The sequence below is a fragment of the Dioscorea cayenensis genome, chromosome 20 (genome assembly GCF_009730915.1).
Source record: "Dioscorea cayenensis subsp. rotundata cultivar TDr96_F1 chromosome 20, TDr96_F1_v2_PseudoChromosome.rev07_lg8_w22 25.fasta, whole genome shotgun sequence".
In the NCBI taxonomy this organism is placed as follows: Eukaryota; Viridiplantae; Streptophyta; class Magnoliopsida; order Dioscoreales; family Dioscoreaceae; genus Dioscorea; species Dioscorea cayenensis.
In genome coordinates, this window is record NC_052490.1 from 6,343,910 (window position 1) to 6,359,904 (window position 15,995).

Here is a 15,995-nt window from a genome sequence, read left to right on the forward strand (position 1 = left end):
CAATCCCTAGCCAATATCTCTCAAAACCCTAGCCACCGTCCACTCTTAAGTTAGGGAAAAGATGGAGAAAAGAATCCTGAAATCGGGGCTGAAATCGGCCTGAAATAGGGCTGAAATCAGCAATCCACAGGCCCATGTGGGCACCCGTGTGGATTTTTCACACGGGCGTGTGGAATTAATGCACGCCCGTCTGGATTCTGTGTTTTCATCCTTCTTCGGCCGGTTACGAACAATACCTGCTACAGAGTTTTGCTAAAATGTTTGCTATAGTGTTCTGCTATAGTACCGGGCCAAAACACTCCTGAATCGATGCTTTCATCGAGGTAACATAAACGGGTACATGTTTACATCGTAGATTGCTTAGCTTCTTCAATAACGGACATGTTGGTGGAGATCTTACTATACATGCACAAGCCAGAATGCTTGAATGTGACTGCTCTTGTGCCCCTACAAATCGTTATGCTAACTTGAATACGAGAAGGTTGGCACACATTCCCACATTTCGAACCTGACTTATGTCTTCGTGTTTGAACCTTCTCAAGATTTTCTATAAATGATGCAACTACGATCCACATTGGCTTCTTTCTCGAATACTCGGCCTCACAACCCTATCTGCATAAAAATAACATAAATGCACACATATTAGCGTTAAAACCCGATAAAAGTAATGCTCATCATAAGGAAAGAACACTTCACATTCTTATCGCACAAGCACTTATCAAACTCCCCCACACTTAAGCTTTTGCTTGTCCTTAAGAAAATATTAAAACATTATGTCCATAGATGACCGAAATATTGGAAGTGCTTGACCTTAGGTTCGCCAAAGCATACAAAGAGAGCATTCTAGCGAAAAACTTGAACCAAAAGGGATAACAAACCCGAAATCGTGTAAGTGTGTGAACTCACTCAAAATAGCCCAAAATATACTCCTCAAAGTTCTAAGTACAAGGGACTTATTTGTCTACAACAGTAACAAAATTTCAAAGATGGTAGTAGATTCGCACATCCTCTAAGGTAGCCCTTTCCAAGGTGGCCGCTAAGCTGGCTTTCATACTTTTGATGTGGTAGCTCTTTCTACCAGAGTGGTAGCTTTCACTCATCCTATGAGATAGCTCTTTCTTTCATTAGGGCATAACTAGTATCCGACTTATGAGAGTAGCTTCATACTTCATAGGTAGTAGCTCTTTCCACCCAACAAGCACAAATAAACAATAAAACTATTTTCTTCTTTCTTTCATTTCACTATTTTTTTCACAAATAACAAAAGAAACAAAAATAACTAATCCCTTTAACATCGAACATGAGTTTCCAAAAGAGTTGAAAGAGTGAGTAGTGCAACAAGTGTCAATCGGGCAAAAATTCCTATAAATTCAAGCAAAAACTAGAGCATGAAGACATTCAATGTTAAAAATTATTCTCCTAAACTCAAGAATACAATCATTGTAACTAAGGTGACCTGCATTGGCTATGTCAGCAAGTATATCAATCAAAAATTAAAAATAAAAAGAGATGTGTGCACTATGAAACTTCCCCCACCACCCACACACACACACACACTTAAGTTGTACATTGTCCCCAATGTACACATGCAATCTCACTTATAATGTATATCAATCAAGAACAAATGTGGGAGAAGCAATCAATACAATACTCCCCTGACTTCTAGTGTTACATTTGATGGAGCTAAATCCTTGGGAGTTATGTTCCAATGGTTTGTAAAGCACACACGGCCAAGTGCCAAAGCACCATTGTCCGTGCCCATGACAAGTCTAAATTCCCATGATGCCAAGACCATTTGCACGCATACACGAGGGGGTTCAGTGAAGGTCAATAAAACAAAAACAACAACTTGAGTATATAAAAGATAAGGCAATGAATACAACTCAAGACAACAAAACAAAAATAAACTCGGAAGGAAAGTCCTTTCTGAGTATACATGTCCCAAAATGAAATACAAAAAGTAATAAAAATGATGAAAAAAAGTCAAGTGTTCGTATCGTCCGCTGTCAGCTCTGCTGGTGTTGCGGGTACTATATAATATTCCGACGGTGGAAATAGTGGTGGTGATACCGGAGGGGTCCTCGGTCTCCTGATAAAGGGTGAGGACTCTAATAGCTGCAGTACGATGTCAAGACGCGCCATCAGCCCCGGGTACCGTGCAACCTGTAAAGTCCGGACCTCCGGGAGCTCGGACTAAAGCTTACCCACAGCACTCTCAAGGCTCTCAAAATGATCAAGAGCTCGAGAGGGAGGAAAAATAGGTAAAGGACGCCATAGTGTCTCCTACGGTGAAAAGGGGTGCTCCTGTCCCTATCGGTGCAAACTGAGGTTCGGGAACCTGTCTTGAACCCTCCACTGCATCTCTTCTGCCCTCAACGATCTTTGGAATAGGCGTCGCTAGAATGTATGTTCTAGGCCCACATCTATGCACCAACCCCATCATCCTAATCCTATCAATCCCAAGAGGCGAAAGCACGACCGTCCTCTCGGCACCACGGATGGCATCCAGAATACCAATCCCAAAGATGAGTCTAGTGACATAGGGACCATTGAATAATACTCCTATTCTTGCAAATTGGCCATGGTGCCTCAAGACGTCCGCCACTACGTGCCTGAGGTGAATCGACACATTGTAGACCATAGAGGACAAAAAGAGTAGGCCCTGCCTGTTCAAAATAGCTGTGTTGTAACCTCGACTGGACACAGACCTGCTGAGAACTGAGTGTAAGTATTTGTAGCTCAGCTGGGATAGACTGGTGGCCTTGGACACTCCTGGTTCATATTGCCTATGTCCACACAATACTCGATATGCTTGCTATGGAGTCACTGTGCTCGGGAAATCCGTTAGCAAGCGTCCATACTCCTTTATACCTGTGTAGGTTTTATCATACAAACCCATACGAAGGGAGAATTCAGTGACACTCATGCAGAATGGATGTCCAAATACTTAGAACTGTATAGCATTCACAGTGTCAAATCTCGCATATGGCTGATCAAACTTGAAAGATGGCAACAGCTCTAGCGTCAACGCACAGAAAGCTGGCTCTTGGATAGTCAATAACCTTCTCCAGCTTCCCACTGCTAGAATCTCATCAATCTCATCAGCTAGCTCATCATCCCTCCGATCTCTCAGCACACTCAAATCCATAAAGCAAGACTAACCAAAACTAAGTGCTGATAATCTCTCAAATCGAGCTTGTTGCTCAGGATTCGAGAACTCCATGTGTACTAGCTCAGGTGGGGTCTCTCTGGGATGCTTAACTTCATGTTTCTTTGAACGAGGTGCCATATCTGCAAGAATTAACAAGAAAACAATCAACAAAGCCCTAGAAATAGTATTGTAGAATTCCACATGGGCCTGTGAAAATTACCCACACCCGTGTGGATATGTGGGGCGTCAAATCCGCATGGTTACACATCAGTGCTCCAAGATTAAAACTTAAAACAACGGAACTCAAAACTTTTGATTTCATGGAACTCAAGACTTTTGATTTATTAAAAACAAGAATTGTGAAGAAGAGAAGGTAAAAAGGTTTACCGATGAAATATCTATGAAAACTTCAAATTCGGCACGGAAACTAACTGGAAAATCCTCCAAAATAGCAATATGTGAGCCAGGAGACTGATCAATAGTCGATCTTCGAGTGATTGGAAGTCAAGAAGAAGATAATTCAAGAAGATTTTAAAGAAAAACTCACATCTCTTGGAATTCTGCGCATCCACACGGACGTGCAGAAATTACCCACGACCATGCATCTCCACAAGAGAGCTTCACAGGGCCGACACACGCCCCTATGGCTCTCGGGAAAACACTCGCGGAAAATACCCACACCCGTCCGCCTGACCCACAGGGGCAGCCGCACGCCCCTGTGGCATCTCTTTCCAACCAAGAGAATCATCAAAGTGTCTCGCACGCCTGTATGGATATTCCGCACGGGCGTGGCTATTCACAAGCCCAACCCACAGGGGTAAACGCATGCCCCTATGTCATCTTGGGATGCAGAGAGCTCTTTTGCAGAGATCCACACGGGCGTGCGAAAAATACCCACGCCTTTGCGTTTGTCACAGGTTCTCCCACAGGGGATAGTCCACGCCCCTGTGTGCTATAGTGATAATTTGCTAAGTCTCTGCAGGAAAATGCACGCCCACGTGGAAATTACCCACGGGCGTGCGGAAATCACAAGGTCGCTCACAGGGGCGAGTCCACACCCTTGTGCTGTCTCTGGATGAGCTTTGAACAAAAATGCTCGTCCGTGCAGAAATTCCACATGGGCGTGTGTTTTCTCTGGATATTTATAAAACTTTGCAGGCTCTACAGAAAGTTCCTGAACACAGATATACATTCAAAGCCTGCCTAACAATGCAATTTTAACCAGAGAAAACACGAAAAACACTCTCAAACGACAAAGATTCTTCGCCACACACGATTAGGAACATGATAACACCATAATATCCACAAAAAAATCACAGCATAAGCATCCAAGAATCAAGACACCAACACTTAAAGCCTTGTTTATGCAAATATTAACTAAAAACTAGAAAAACATTAAAAACTTGCGTTGCCTACCAGGAAGCGCTTGTTTTACGTCACTTAGCTAGACATACCTTGTCTTACCTCATGGGGGTTCATAGATGAAGGTTGCCCTCTTAGCCATAGCTTGAAAGCATGATGAACAGAGTCTCTTGAAGGTAAAGGGGGAGTTGTCGGGCTTGGGACCACCTAGCAATGGTGCATCTAATTTGGTCGGTTCACACCCATCTCCAATAGCGTTGGAGTGTTTCCGATGATGTCTCCTTGCCCTCTTCATCTTCCGAAGCATCTTCTTCAGGATCCCCGGAGTAGATGGTACTTCTTCAGTCGAACCAAGCATCATAACTTCTTTATTTTTCCACCTCTTGGTCGAAACAAACCCTCGTGCAGGGTGCGGATTGAACATTTCCTGGATGTATTCATCAACAACCTCATCAAGAGTGTCTAGAAAATACAAAGCATCATCGAAATCAAGCGAATGCCACATGACTTCGAGAAGGCGATGACGTGAGCTTGTCATCTCCAACTCTCAACTTTTAGCTTCCCCACCGTCCATGTCAATCAAATACCTTGAAGTCCACAAGAATGGCCTCCAAGTATCAAAGGTACATCTCGTATCCTCATCGGCGTCTAGCACCACAAAATCTACATTAAAAATGTACTTGTCCACCTTGACAAGCACATCTTTGATGATACCCCTCGGATGTCTCACCATTCGATCCGCCAATTGCAAAGTCAACCAAGTGGGTCTAGGTCGTCCAAGCCTAGCTTCTGAAAGAAGGTGTATGGCATGATGTTGATACTGGCCCCTGAGTTCGCCAATGCCATTTCTTCACCAAAATTGCCAATATTACACGTAATGATGAAGCTTCCCGGGTTTTTATTCTTGTTCGGCATGTTCTTTTGCAACACCGCCGTCAAGAAGCATCTAAGATTACAGAAGCACTCTCCTCTAACTTCCTCTTGTTAGTCAACAAGTCCTTCAAGAATTTTGCATACTTAGGCATTTAAGCCAATGCCTCAACAAAAGGAATATTGATGTGGAGTTGCTTGAAAACACTCAGGAACTTCTTGTATTGTTCATCCTATTGGTTATTCTTCAATCTAGAGGGATAAGAGATTCTTTGCTTGAAAGATGGGGGTGCCACCTCTTTTTCTTTGCTTCCTCCCTCCTTAACCTTTATAACCTCGGGTGCATGTTCATTGGTCCTCTCACTCAGAAGCCTACCTTCAACCTCACGACCACTTCTTAAAGTGATCGCCTTCACATGCTCTCTAGGATTGGTCTCGGTATTACTCGGCAAGTTTCTTTATGGCCTTTCCGATAGAGACTTCATAATCTGCCCCACATGATTTTCAAGATTCTGCAAAGAGGCAGTGTGGTTGTGAAGTGTAGCCTCGACTAATTGAAACCTTGTATCTGACGATTGCACAAACCTAGTTAAGGCCTTCTACAGATCAGTCATTCGGGTCTCCAAACCTGAAACTCTGTTTTACATGTTTGTGGTTTGTTGTTGTTGGAAACCTGGTGGCCCCATGGCCTTTTGTGAACCTTGGTAGCTCCATGAAAAATTGGGATGATTCTTCCAACCAGGATTACAGGTGTTGCTATATGGATTCCCTTGGTTACTCATTGCATTACCCACAAAATCGACATTCTTAACCGAAGATGCATCACCAATAGAGATCAGACAATCAGAGGGAGCAGTCCTCTACCACACCCGGTGCAAGTAGTCATGGCCACCACTCTATTCGAAATTAGAAGATCTAACTTCTTACTCAATGATTCCACTTGAGCCGCCAATGAAGTTACTCTATCTATCTCATGGAGCCCGTCCACATTTTCTTCTCCCTAGCATTCCATTGGTTGCTATTTAACCCCATTTCTTCAATTAGTTGACGGGCCTAACCGGGGGTCTTGCTACCTAAGGTACCTCCTGCTGCCTCATCCAAGAGTTGCCTTGTACTCGGATTCAATTCATTGTAAAAGGTCTGAACAATCATCCACTTTGGGAATCCGTGTTGCGGGCCCTTTCTCAGGAGCTCCTTGAACCTTTCTGACGTCTCAAATAGAGACTCCAATTCTGACTGTACAAAGGACGAGATCTCATTCCTAAGCTTTGAAGATTTTTCGGGAGGGAAATAATGGGCCAGAAAAGCTTCTACCATCTCCTCCCATGTGGTAATCGATGCTCTAGGTAATGACTGTAGCCACTGCTTCGCTCTCTCCTTTAGGGAAAATGGGAAGGCTTTCAACTTGATGGCATCATCCGTCACCACGTTTATCTTAAGCATATCACACACCTCGAGAAAGTTCTCTATATGACTGTTTGGATCCTCATCGGACAAACCATTGAATTGTACGAATTACGGCAACATGTGGATGAATGCTTGCTTTAGCTTGAAGTTCTGAGCTATAATCGGGGGACGCACAATACTCGATTGTGTCCCTAATACTGAAGGTCTAGCATAATCGAATAATGTCCGCTATTGCTCATTCTGTTCTGGCATGTTTTCAGATTCTTCTACTTCCAAATCAAGTAGATTAGATTGTTCTTGCACATGTTCTTCCCCTTTTTCTTCTACGTGTATGTTCAAGCTCAGGGTCTCCATCAATAAATATTGAGGGGTTCCTTCGGGTCATATCCTGGAGCAGCACCAAAAAAGAAAGAAAAATAACTAGAATGAATGAATGAATAGCTAAGAAAACAAAGTCCAAAGTATCTCTAAACGTCTACTCCCTGACAATGGCGCCAAAAACTTGAGAACGCCCCTTGCGTATGTCCCGCAAGTGCACGGGTTTGTCGAAGTAATAAAATCACATATGAGTGGGGTATCGTATCCACAGAGACTAGGGAATAAAAACACTTAAATTGTTTCTTAACTAATTCAAAGATGAATAGTGATATATGTGACAAGATGTGAAATAACGAAAGTAAAAGAACAAGAAAGAGAGCACAAGTAAAGGAGAAGATAAGGGAATCGATATAAATGGGGTACCCGAATATTATTCCGCCTAGGACAATCGTTTCAAGTGCAAGAACCCTCTATTATACTTCCTAACTAAAGCAATAATGTGTCATGGAGAAATTGAATAACCTCTCAACCTCGCACTTGTATAGAATTGCAATGAGTTTTAGGGATTTCAAGTGATAAATCCTCTTCCTAGATGTAGACCTAACCTTTTGGTCCAGGTAGAAGGTTCCTAGCCACAATTAAGCCATAGGTGATAAAATCACTTCAATGCTTCGCTCCGTTGCACCCGCAACTAAGCCCCAATGGGAGGTCATCTTTAAACCATTCACTCTACTATGACACAAAGAACTTGAATAAATGGAGGTAGAATAAATCACACCGGAGGGGAAAGGGGACGCTCCGCTACCTCTCGACTCACCCTCTCAACCCTCTCCAATCTATCTTTCTCTAATTCTCGTGGTGTGTCACTCACTCACAAGGGTTACCAACAAGAACTCTCAACCCTAGTGTCAATCTAAGTGAGTATTCATATAATCAAGCATTCAAAATTGGAACTCAAATAAAACATCAATTAATTGAAAGCATAATAAAGAGGTTCAATGAAACGAGTACATTCTAAGGTTAACAAATACCCAAGTACCAACTAGGGTGTTTAGCTCTTCATAGAGCTAATGATAATCAATGAAAACAAATGTAAAAGCAAAAAATCCATAGAAAACTACCTTGATAGTCATGACGATGATCTTGTGGAGAGTCCTCTACTAGTCCAGGGGTCATTTATCTGGCCTAGGTTACACCTCGCCGAATCGGTGCCGGCGAAAGTTCTACCACTAACCTTCTTCCAAATAGATCATGATTTCGGAGCCATAGAACCTCTCCCAATCCCAAGCCAATACTTCTCAAAACTCTAGCTGCCATCCACTCTCAAGTTGGGGAAAAGATGGAGAAAAGAATCCTGAAATCGCGGCTTAAATCAGCTATAAATAGGGCTGAAATAAGGAATCCACACTCCCATGTGTGTGCCCGTGTGGATTTTCACATGGGCATATGGAATTAACACATGCCCTTGTGGATTCTCTGTTTTCATCCTTCTTCCGGCGGCTGTAAACAGTACCTACAATAGAGTTTTGCTACATTACCTGCTACAATATCGGCCCGAAACACTCCGAATCCATGCTTTCATCGAGATAACGTAAATGGGCACATGTTTACGTCGTAGATCGCTTTGCTTCTTCAATAATGGACATGTTGGTGGAGATCTTGCTATACATGCACAAGCCGGAATGCTTGAATGTGACTGCCCTTTTGCCCGTCCAAATCATTGTGCTAACTTGAATACGAGGAGGTTGGCACAGATTCCAGCATTTCAAACCCGACTTATGTTTTCGCATTTGAACGTTCTCAAGATTTCCTCCAAATGGTGCATTTACGATCCACATTGGCTTCTTTCTCTAATACTCGGCCTCATAACCCTATCTGCATGAAAGTAACACAAATACACATATATTAGCATTAAAACCCGATAAAAGTAATGCTCATCATAAGGAAAAAAAAACTCTTCGCATTCTTATAGCACAAGCACTTATCACCTCGTCTTCTCCAAGGGTTCCCTTGTCAAGCTTAGGGCATAACTCGCCGAATCGATGTAGATGAAAGCTCCCCCAATAACTATCTTCCGAAGGAACGCGGTGTTGTAGGCCGTAGAATCACTCCAAAAACCTCGTCAAAGCCTCTCCTAAACCTAGGAGTGAGCGCCTCCAAAGATGGGGAAAAGAAGGGAAAAAGATTGGAAAAGGATTCCTCAAAATGCCTCAAATCGCGACTTAAAGAGGGCTGGAATCAAGCATCCACGTGTGAGTGTAGAATTTCCACACACCCATGTGGATCTTCGAGAATCGAATTTTTCGAGCACTCTATGAATAGTAACTACTATAGTAATTTGCTACAATAAACTACAACAGTACTTCGCCAAATTACTCCCGAATCCACAATTTTCATTGATGCCACATGAATGGGGGCACATTCATTTGGTAGATTGAATCATGTCTTCAATAAAAGCACATTTGACGAAGATTTTGCTAGCATTGCACAAGTAGGAACATATGAGTGTGACTGCCTTTGTGCCCCTCCGATTTGAATGTTTGACAACACCCTTTTGCGTGTGTATCGCAAGTTCACGGGTTTATCAAAGTAATAATACCCCAATCAGTGGGTAGTCGAATCCACAAGAAATAGTGTTTAGAAACACAAAGATTGCTATTTAACTAGAATGAAAATGAATCAATAGTGATGTAAATAAGAACCAATGCAAATAGAAATAATAAATAAAGAATGAGGCGCAAATAAAAGTCGGAAAGGCAATCGACGATAAATGGACCACCCGGACATTGCTCACCCTATGACTATTTTTTGAAGTGCAAGATCAATTATTATGTTTCCTAACTAATGTCTAATTAGTCATGGAGATTCTTAAACACACGGTCCCAAAACTTAAGGTCAACTGTGACTAACCATACACTATACCCGAGTGGAGAAATCTCTCAAACTCGATACTTCACACTGTGCTAGGTTGCTTTAGGCTCTAGGGATTCCAACTGATAAACCCAATTCAATAAACTAGAGCTAATCCTTTGGTCCAGGCGAAAGACCCCAACTCACAATTAAGACCCAGATACTAAAGATTACTTCAACGCTTCACTTTGTTGCTTGCGCAACTAAGCCCCAGTGGAGTTCGTCTCTTAGCACATCACTCTATTGTGACCGCAAAGAACTCTTGGAACGTTGAGGTAAAATAAATCACACCGGAGGGAAAAGGGTACGCTCCGCTACCTCTCGAATCACCCTCTCAACCCTCTCCAATCTGGCATTGTTTGACCGTCATGGTTTGTCACTCATCCACAAGGATTACCAAAATGGATTCTCAACCTTAGTGTCACTATAAGGGAAAATCAACTCAACAAGCATTCAAGATTGGAGCTCAATTAAAACATCAATTAAAGAAAGCATAATAAAAGGTCAAAGAAACAATATCATCCTTGGTTTTACAAACCCAAGAACCCACTAGGGGTTTAGCTCTCCATAGAGAAAATACAATAAATAAGGAAATCAAAAGTAAAAATATGCAATCCATGAATAAAACTCCGTTGGTGTTCGTGTCGATGGTCTTCTCGAGTGGCCGCGTCTTCTCCAAAGGTCCCCTTGTCAAGCCTAGGGCACAGCTCGCCGGATCGGTCTTGATGAAAGTTCCCCCAATAACTCGCTTCCAAAAAAACGCAGTGTCAAAGACCATAAACCTCTCCAAAAGCCTAGCCAAAGCCTCGCCAAACCCTAGCCGTGTTCGCCTCCAAAAGGTGAGAAAAAGATAGGCCAAAAGAATGGAAAAGAAGGATGCCTAAATCGGGCTAAAATTTGACTTAAATAGACTGGAATCGGGCATCCACACGGGCGTGTGGAATTTCCACAGGCCCATGTGAATCTGCAGAAATTTGTTTTTTTCAGTGACATGTGAGCGATAAAGCTGTTACGATAAATTTCTATAGTGAAGTCCTATAGTAGCATGCTACAGTACTCTGCCAAGATACTCCCGAATCCACGCTTTTCATCGAGGCAACATAAACGGGCACAAGTCCATGCTTTGTAGATCACGTTGCATCTTCAAATAAAAAAACACATTTGCCAACAATCTTGCTAGCATTGCACAAGTCGAGAAATACATGAGTGTGACTGCCTTTTGTGCCCTCTCAATTTGCATGTTCACTTGAGCACAACGAAGGTTGGCACACACTCACATGTCATTAAAGCACAACTTGTGTCTTCACGTTTGTTCACTCCAAGATTCCATCAACAAAGTGCAAACACAATCTACTTTGGCTTCTTTCTTCTATACTTGTCTCCGCAGCCCTACATGCACAAAAGTAACACAAATACACATGTATGAGCGATAAAATCTGAGAAAAGTAATGCTTATTATAAGAAAAAAAATACTTCATATTACTATTACACAAGCACTTATCAAACTCCCCCAATCTTAAGCTTTTGCTTGCCCTCAAGCAAAAATAAACCATTAAAGCATAAAAGAAAGAAATCTTAAAAGTGCTTGGCTTTAGGTTCACAAAAAGTATGCAAAAGAAGCATTCTACAAGTAAAGAAAATTTCAACACTAAATATTAAAAATCATTGCCCTAGCTAAAACTCAAATAAAAAAGGATAACAAACCCGAAATCGTGCAAGTGTGTGTAGACTCACTCAAAGTCGACCTAACGTATACTCCTCAAAGTTCTAAGCATAAGGGGACTTATTTATGTACAAAAACAAAGAAAAGAGATGGTAGTAGCTTCACACATCCTCTAAGGTAACCCTTTCCAAAGCGGCCACTAAGGTGGCTTTCACACTTTCAAGGTGGTAGCTCTTTCTACCGGGGTAGTAGCTTTTCACTCATCCCATGAGATAGCTCTTTTCTCTCATTAGGGGCATAACTAGTATCCAACTTATGAGAGTAGCTTCATACTTCATAGGTGGTAGCTCTTTCCACCCCAAATGCACAACCAAAAAAAACATTTTTCTTTCTTTTTGCAAATTTTTTTTAGCAAAATTAACACAACAAAGAGAAACTAAACTAGTCCCTTAAACATCAAACTTGAGTTTCCACAAGGTTTAATGAGCGAGTAGTGCAACCGAGTGTCAATCTAGCAAAAAAATTCCTAAAAAAATTCAAAGTAAAAAAACTAGACCATGAGAACATTCAATGTTAAAAAAATTCTCCTAACTTTAAGAATACAACCATTGCAACTAAGGTGAACCGCCATTGTCTATGTGAGCATGTAATTTTCAGTCAAAACTTGTATAATGTACATGTGTAATATGAACTCCGCCCCCACACATAAGATGTACATTGTCCCTCAATGTATGAATGCAAGCACAATAACAAGTATAACATTCAAGATCATATGTGAAGGTGGGCAATTGAAACAATACTCCCCGAACTCTTAATGGTACATTTTGATGAAGCTATATTCCTTTGAGAGTTGAGTTCCAATGGGTTATAGGGCGCACACGGCCATGTGTAAAAACACATTGGCCGTGTCCATGACTAGTCCTCGATTTTCGATACTCACAAGACCATCTTCACGTATACACAAGGGGGATTCGAGTAAAGCTCAACAAAAAAACAAACTAATACTTGAGTATATAAAGAGAAAAGCAATGAAATACAATCGGGAGACTACAAAAAAATATAAGATAAACTCGGAAAGAAGATCCTTTACGAGTGATACAAGTCAAAAACATAATACTAGAATGAAATACAAAAAAATAAGAACAAAAGAAATGTAAAGACACCTCAAGCGTCGGTGTCTAGCTCTATCACTTCGCTACTACTCTGGTGGTGCTTTGGATAATAAATGAGATATGAGCGAAGAAAAGAGAAAAAGAAGCTTTCCGACAAAATGAGAATGAAAGACTGTGAATGCGGCCAGAAAATAACCCAAGAACTCTTCAAATAGATGGTGAGGGGCTGGGAAACCAAAAGAAGGAATTCCTTGAGTGTGGAGATGTTCAAAAATGAAAACGCACAAGTGATTTATAAAGAGAAATCACGGCCTTTTGACTTTTGTACATCAGCATGGGCGTGTGGAAATTACCCATGCCCGTGTGACTCTACGAGGGAGCTTCACAGGGGTAGTCAAACGCCCCTGTGTGCTCTCGGGATGGCACTCTTTGGCTCTGAATGCAAACACACTGGCGTGTGGAAATTCCTCACACCCGTGTGCCCAACCCACAGAGGCACCCACACACCCCTATGGTTTCTCCGTCAACACGAGAATTTCTCTAAGCGTTTCACATGACCGTGTGAAAATTCCACATGAGCGTGGATCTTCTCAAGGGTTGCTCACAGGGGCACTCACACGCCCTTGTGTCTTCTCAAGATGGATGAAAACTCTCTGTAGAGTTTCACAAGGGCGTGTGGAAATTACCCATGCCTGTGTAATTAACAGGATCATCCACAGGGGTAGACACATGCTCATGTGTGCTCCCGGGATAGCGCATTGAACTCTGCAGAGAAACTACGCTTGTGTGGAAATTACCCACGGGCGTGTGACCGTAACAAGGTCGTTCACAGGGCAAGACACATACCCCTGTGTCCTCTGGGGATGAGCTCTGAACAAAAACACACACCCGTGTGGAAATTCCAAACGGTCGTGTGTCTTCTCTAGATAACTTAGAAAAATTTACAGACTTTGCAAAAAAATTTTGCACATTTAAACATACTTAGAGCCGACATACATTATGCAAGATTAATCATAGAATCATGAAAAACACGCTCAAACGACTAAGAAACTTCACCAATCACAATTAAGCACACAAAAACATCAATGATCCACGAGAAAATCACAACAAAAGTATGTAAAAGATTAAGACAACAACACTCAAGCTCTTATTCATGCAAATACTAACTAAAACCTAGAAAAACAGTAAAGACTTGGGTTGTCTCCCAAGAAGCGCTTGTTTAACGTCACATAGCTTGACATACCTGACCTTACCTCATGGGGGCTCATAGATGAAGGTTTCCCTCTTACCCATGACTTGAAAGCATGATGAACATAGTCTTTTGAAGATAGAGGGGGAGTTATCAAGTTTGTTACCGCACAAGGGTTCATCACCCTTACTCCATTCTTGCTTATCCCCATTAGCCTTGCGGCATTTCTTGTGACGTCTCCTTGCACGCTTCATCTTCCAGAGCATCTTCTTCATGATCCCCGGGGTAGGTTGTATCTTGTCCTCTAGACCAAGCATCAAGATGTCTTCATTCTCCACTTCTTGATCTAGCACACCTTCAAATGGGTCCGGATTAATCATTTCCTACACATATTCTTCTATTAGTTCATTGGTAGTGTCAAGAAAGTAAAGAGTATCATCAAAGTCTAGAGAATGTCTCAAGGCTTTGGTGAGGCGATATGTAAGCTTGTCATCCCAAACTCATAAAGTTAACTCCCCGCCGTCCATGTCGATAAGGGCTTTGGAAGTGCGCAAGATGACCTTCCAAGTATCAAAGGAATGTCGACATCCTCATCAACATCTAACACTACGAAGTCTACAAGAAATATGTACTTGTCAACCTTCACAAGTACATCTTCAATGATGCCCCTCGGATGTCTAACCTTTCGGTCGGCCAACTGTAACGTCATCTGAGTGGGCCTAGGCTCTCCCAAGCTTAGCTTTTGAAAGAAGATGTAAGGCATGATGTTGATACAAGCCCCTGAGTCGGCCAATACCTTTTCTTCACCCATGTTACCAATGTTGCACAGAATGATAAAGCTTCCAGTATCCTTCTTCTTGTTCGGTATATTCTTTTACAGCACTGCTGAACATGAAGCATCTAAGATCACAGATGTACTCTCCTCCAACTACCTCTTGTTGGTCATAAGGTCCTTGAGAAACTTTGTATACCGTGGTATTTGAGACAATGCCTCCAGAAAAGGAATGTTTATGTGCAACTGCTTGAATAACCCTAAGAACTTCTTGTATTGCTCATCATTTTTGTCATTCGTCAACCTTGAAGGATAAAGGATCCTTGGCTTATAAGGTGGGGGTACCACCTCTTTTCTTTTTGTTCTCTCCTTAACCTCCATGACCTTAGGTGCTTTAACATTGGTCATCTCACTCGGAAGCCTACCCTCAAACTCACGACCACTTCTCAAAGTGATCGCTTTCACATGTTCCCTCGGATTGCTTTTGGTGTTACTAGGCAAGCTTCCTTGAGGTCTCTCCGATAACGACTTCACAATTTGCCTCACATGATTCTCCAGGTTGTGCAATAATGCGGTGTGGTTACAAAGTGTGGCTTCAATTTATTGAAATCTAGTGTCTGATGATTGAATGAACTTGGTTAAAGCCTTCTCTAGATCGGTGATCCAGTTTTCCAACCCTGAAACTCCGTTCTCCATGTTCGGGGCTTGTTCTTGTTGTTGGAAACCGGGTGGTGCCATTATCTTTTATTGCCCTCGATTACTCCATGAAAGATTCGGATGGCTCCTTCAACCCGGATTGTAGGTGTTGCTATATAGATTGCCTTCGTTTCTCATTGCATTACCCACAAAATTCACTTGTTCTACCGAGGATGTACCACCAGTAGAAATCAAGCAATCAGATGGAGCATGTCCTCCCCTACACCCTGTGCAACTAGTCATTGCCGCCAATCTATTAGAAGTTAGAATGTCTAACTTCTTGCTCAATGGTACTACTTGGGGCGCCAATGAAGTAACCGAGTCAATCTCATGAAGTCTAACTACCTTCTTTTTGTCCCTTGTGTTCCACTACTAACCATTCATAGCAATTTCCTCAATAAGATGCCGGGCTTCTTTCGGAGTCTTGCTCCCTAAGATGCCTCCTGCTGTATCATGAAGTAATTGCTTCATGCTTAGGTTCAAACCATTATAAAAAGTCTAAATGATCATCCACTCGAGGAACCTGACACGTCCGAATATGCGTG

General features: G+C 42.1%; 1 non-coding gene across 1 annotated transcript; it reads left to right on the plus strand.

The window, feature by feature from the left end:
- Window positions 1–6,545: 6,545 nt before the first annotated feature.
- On the plus strand, window positions 6,546–6,652 carry LOC120252335. Its single transcript, XR_005533874.1, has one exon. It is a non-coding gene; the product is annotated as a small nucleolar RNA R71 (small nucleolar RNA).
- Window positions 6,653–15,995: the final 9,343 nt, after the last annotated feature.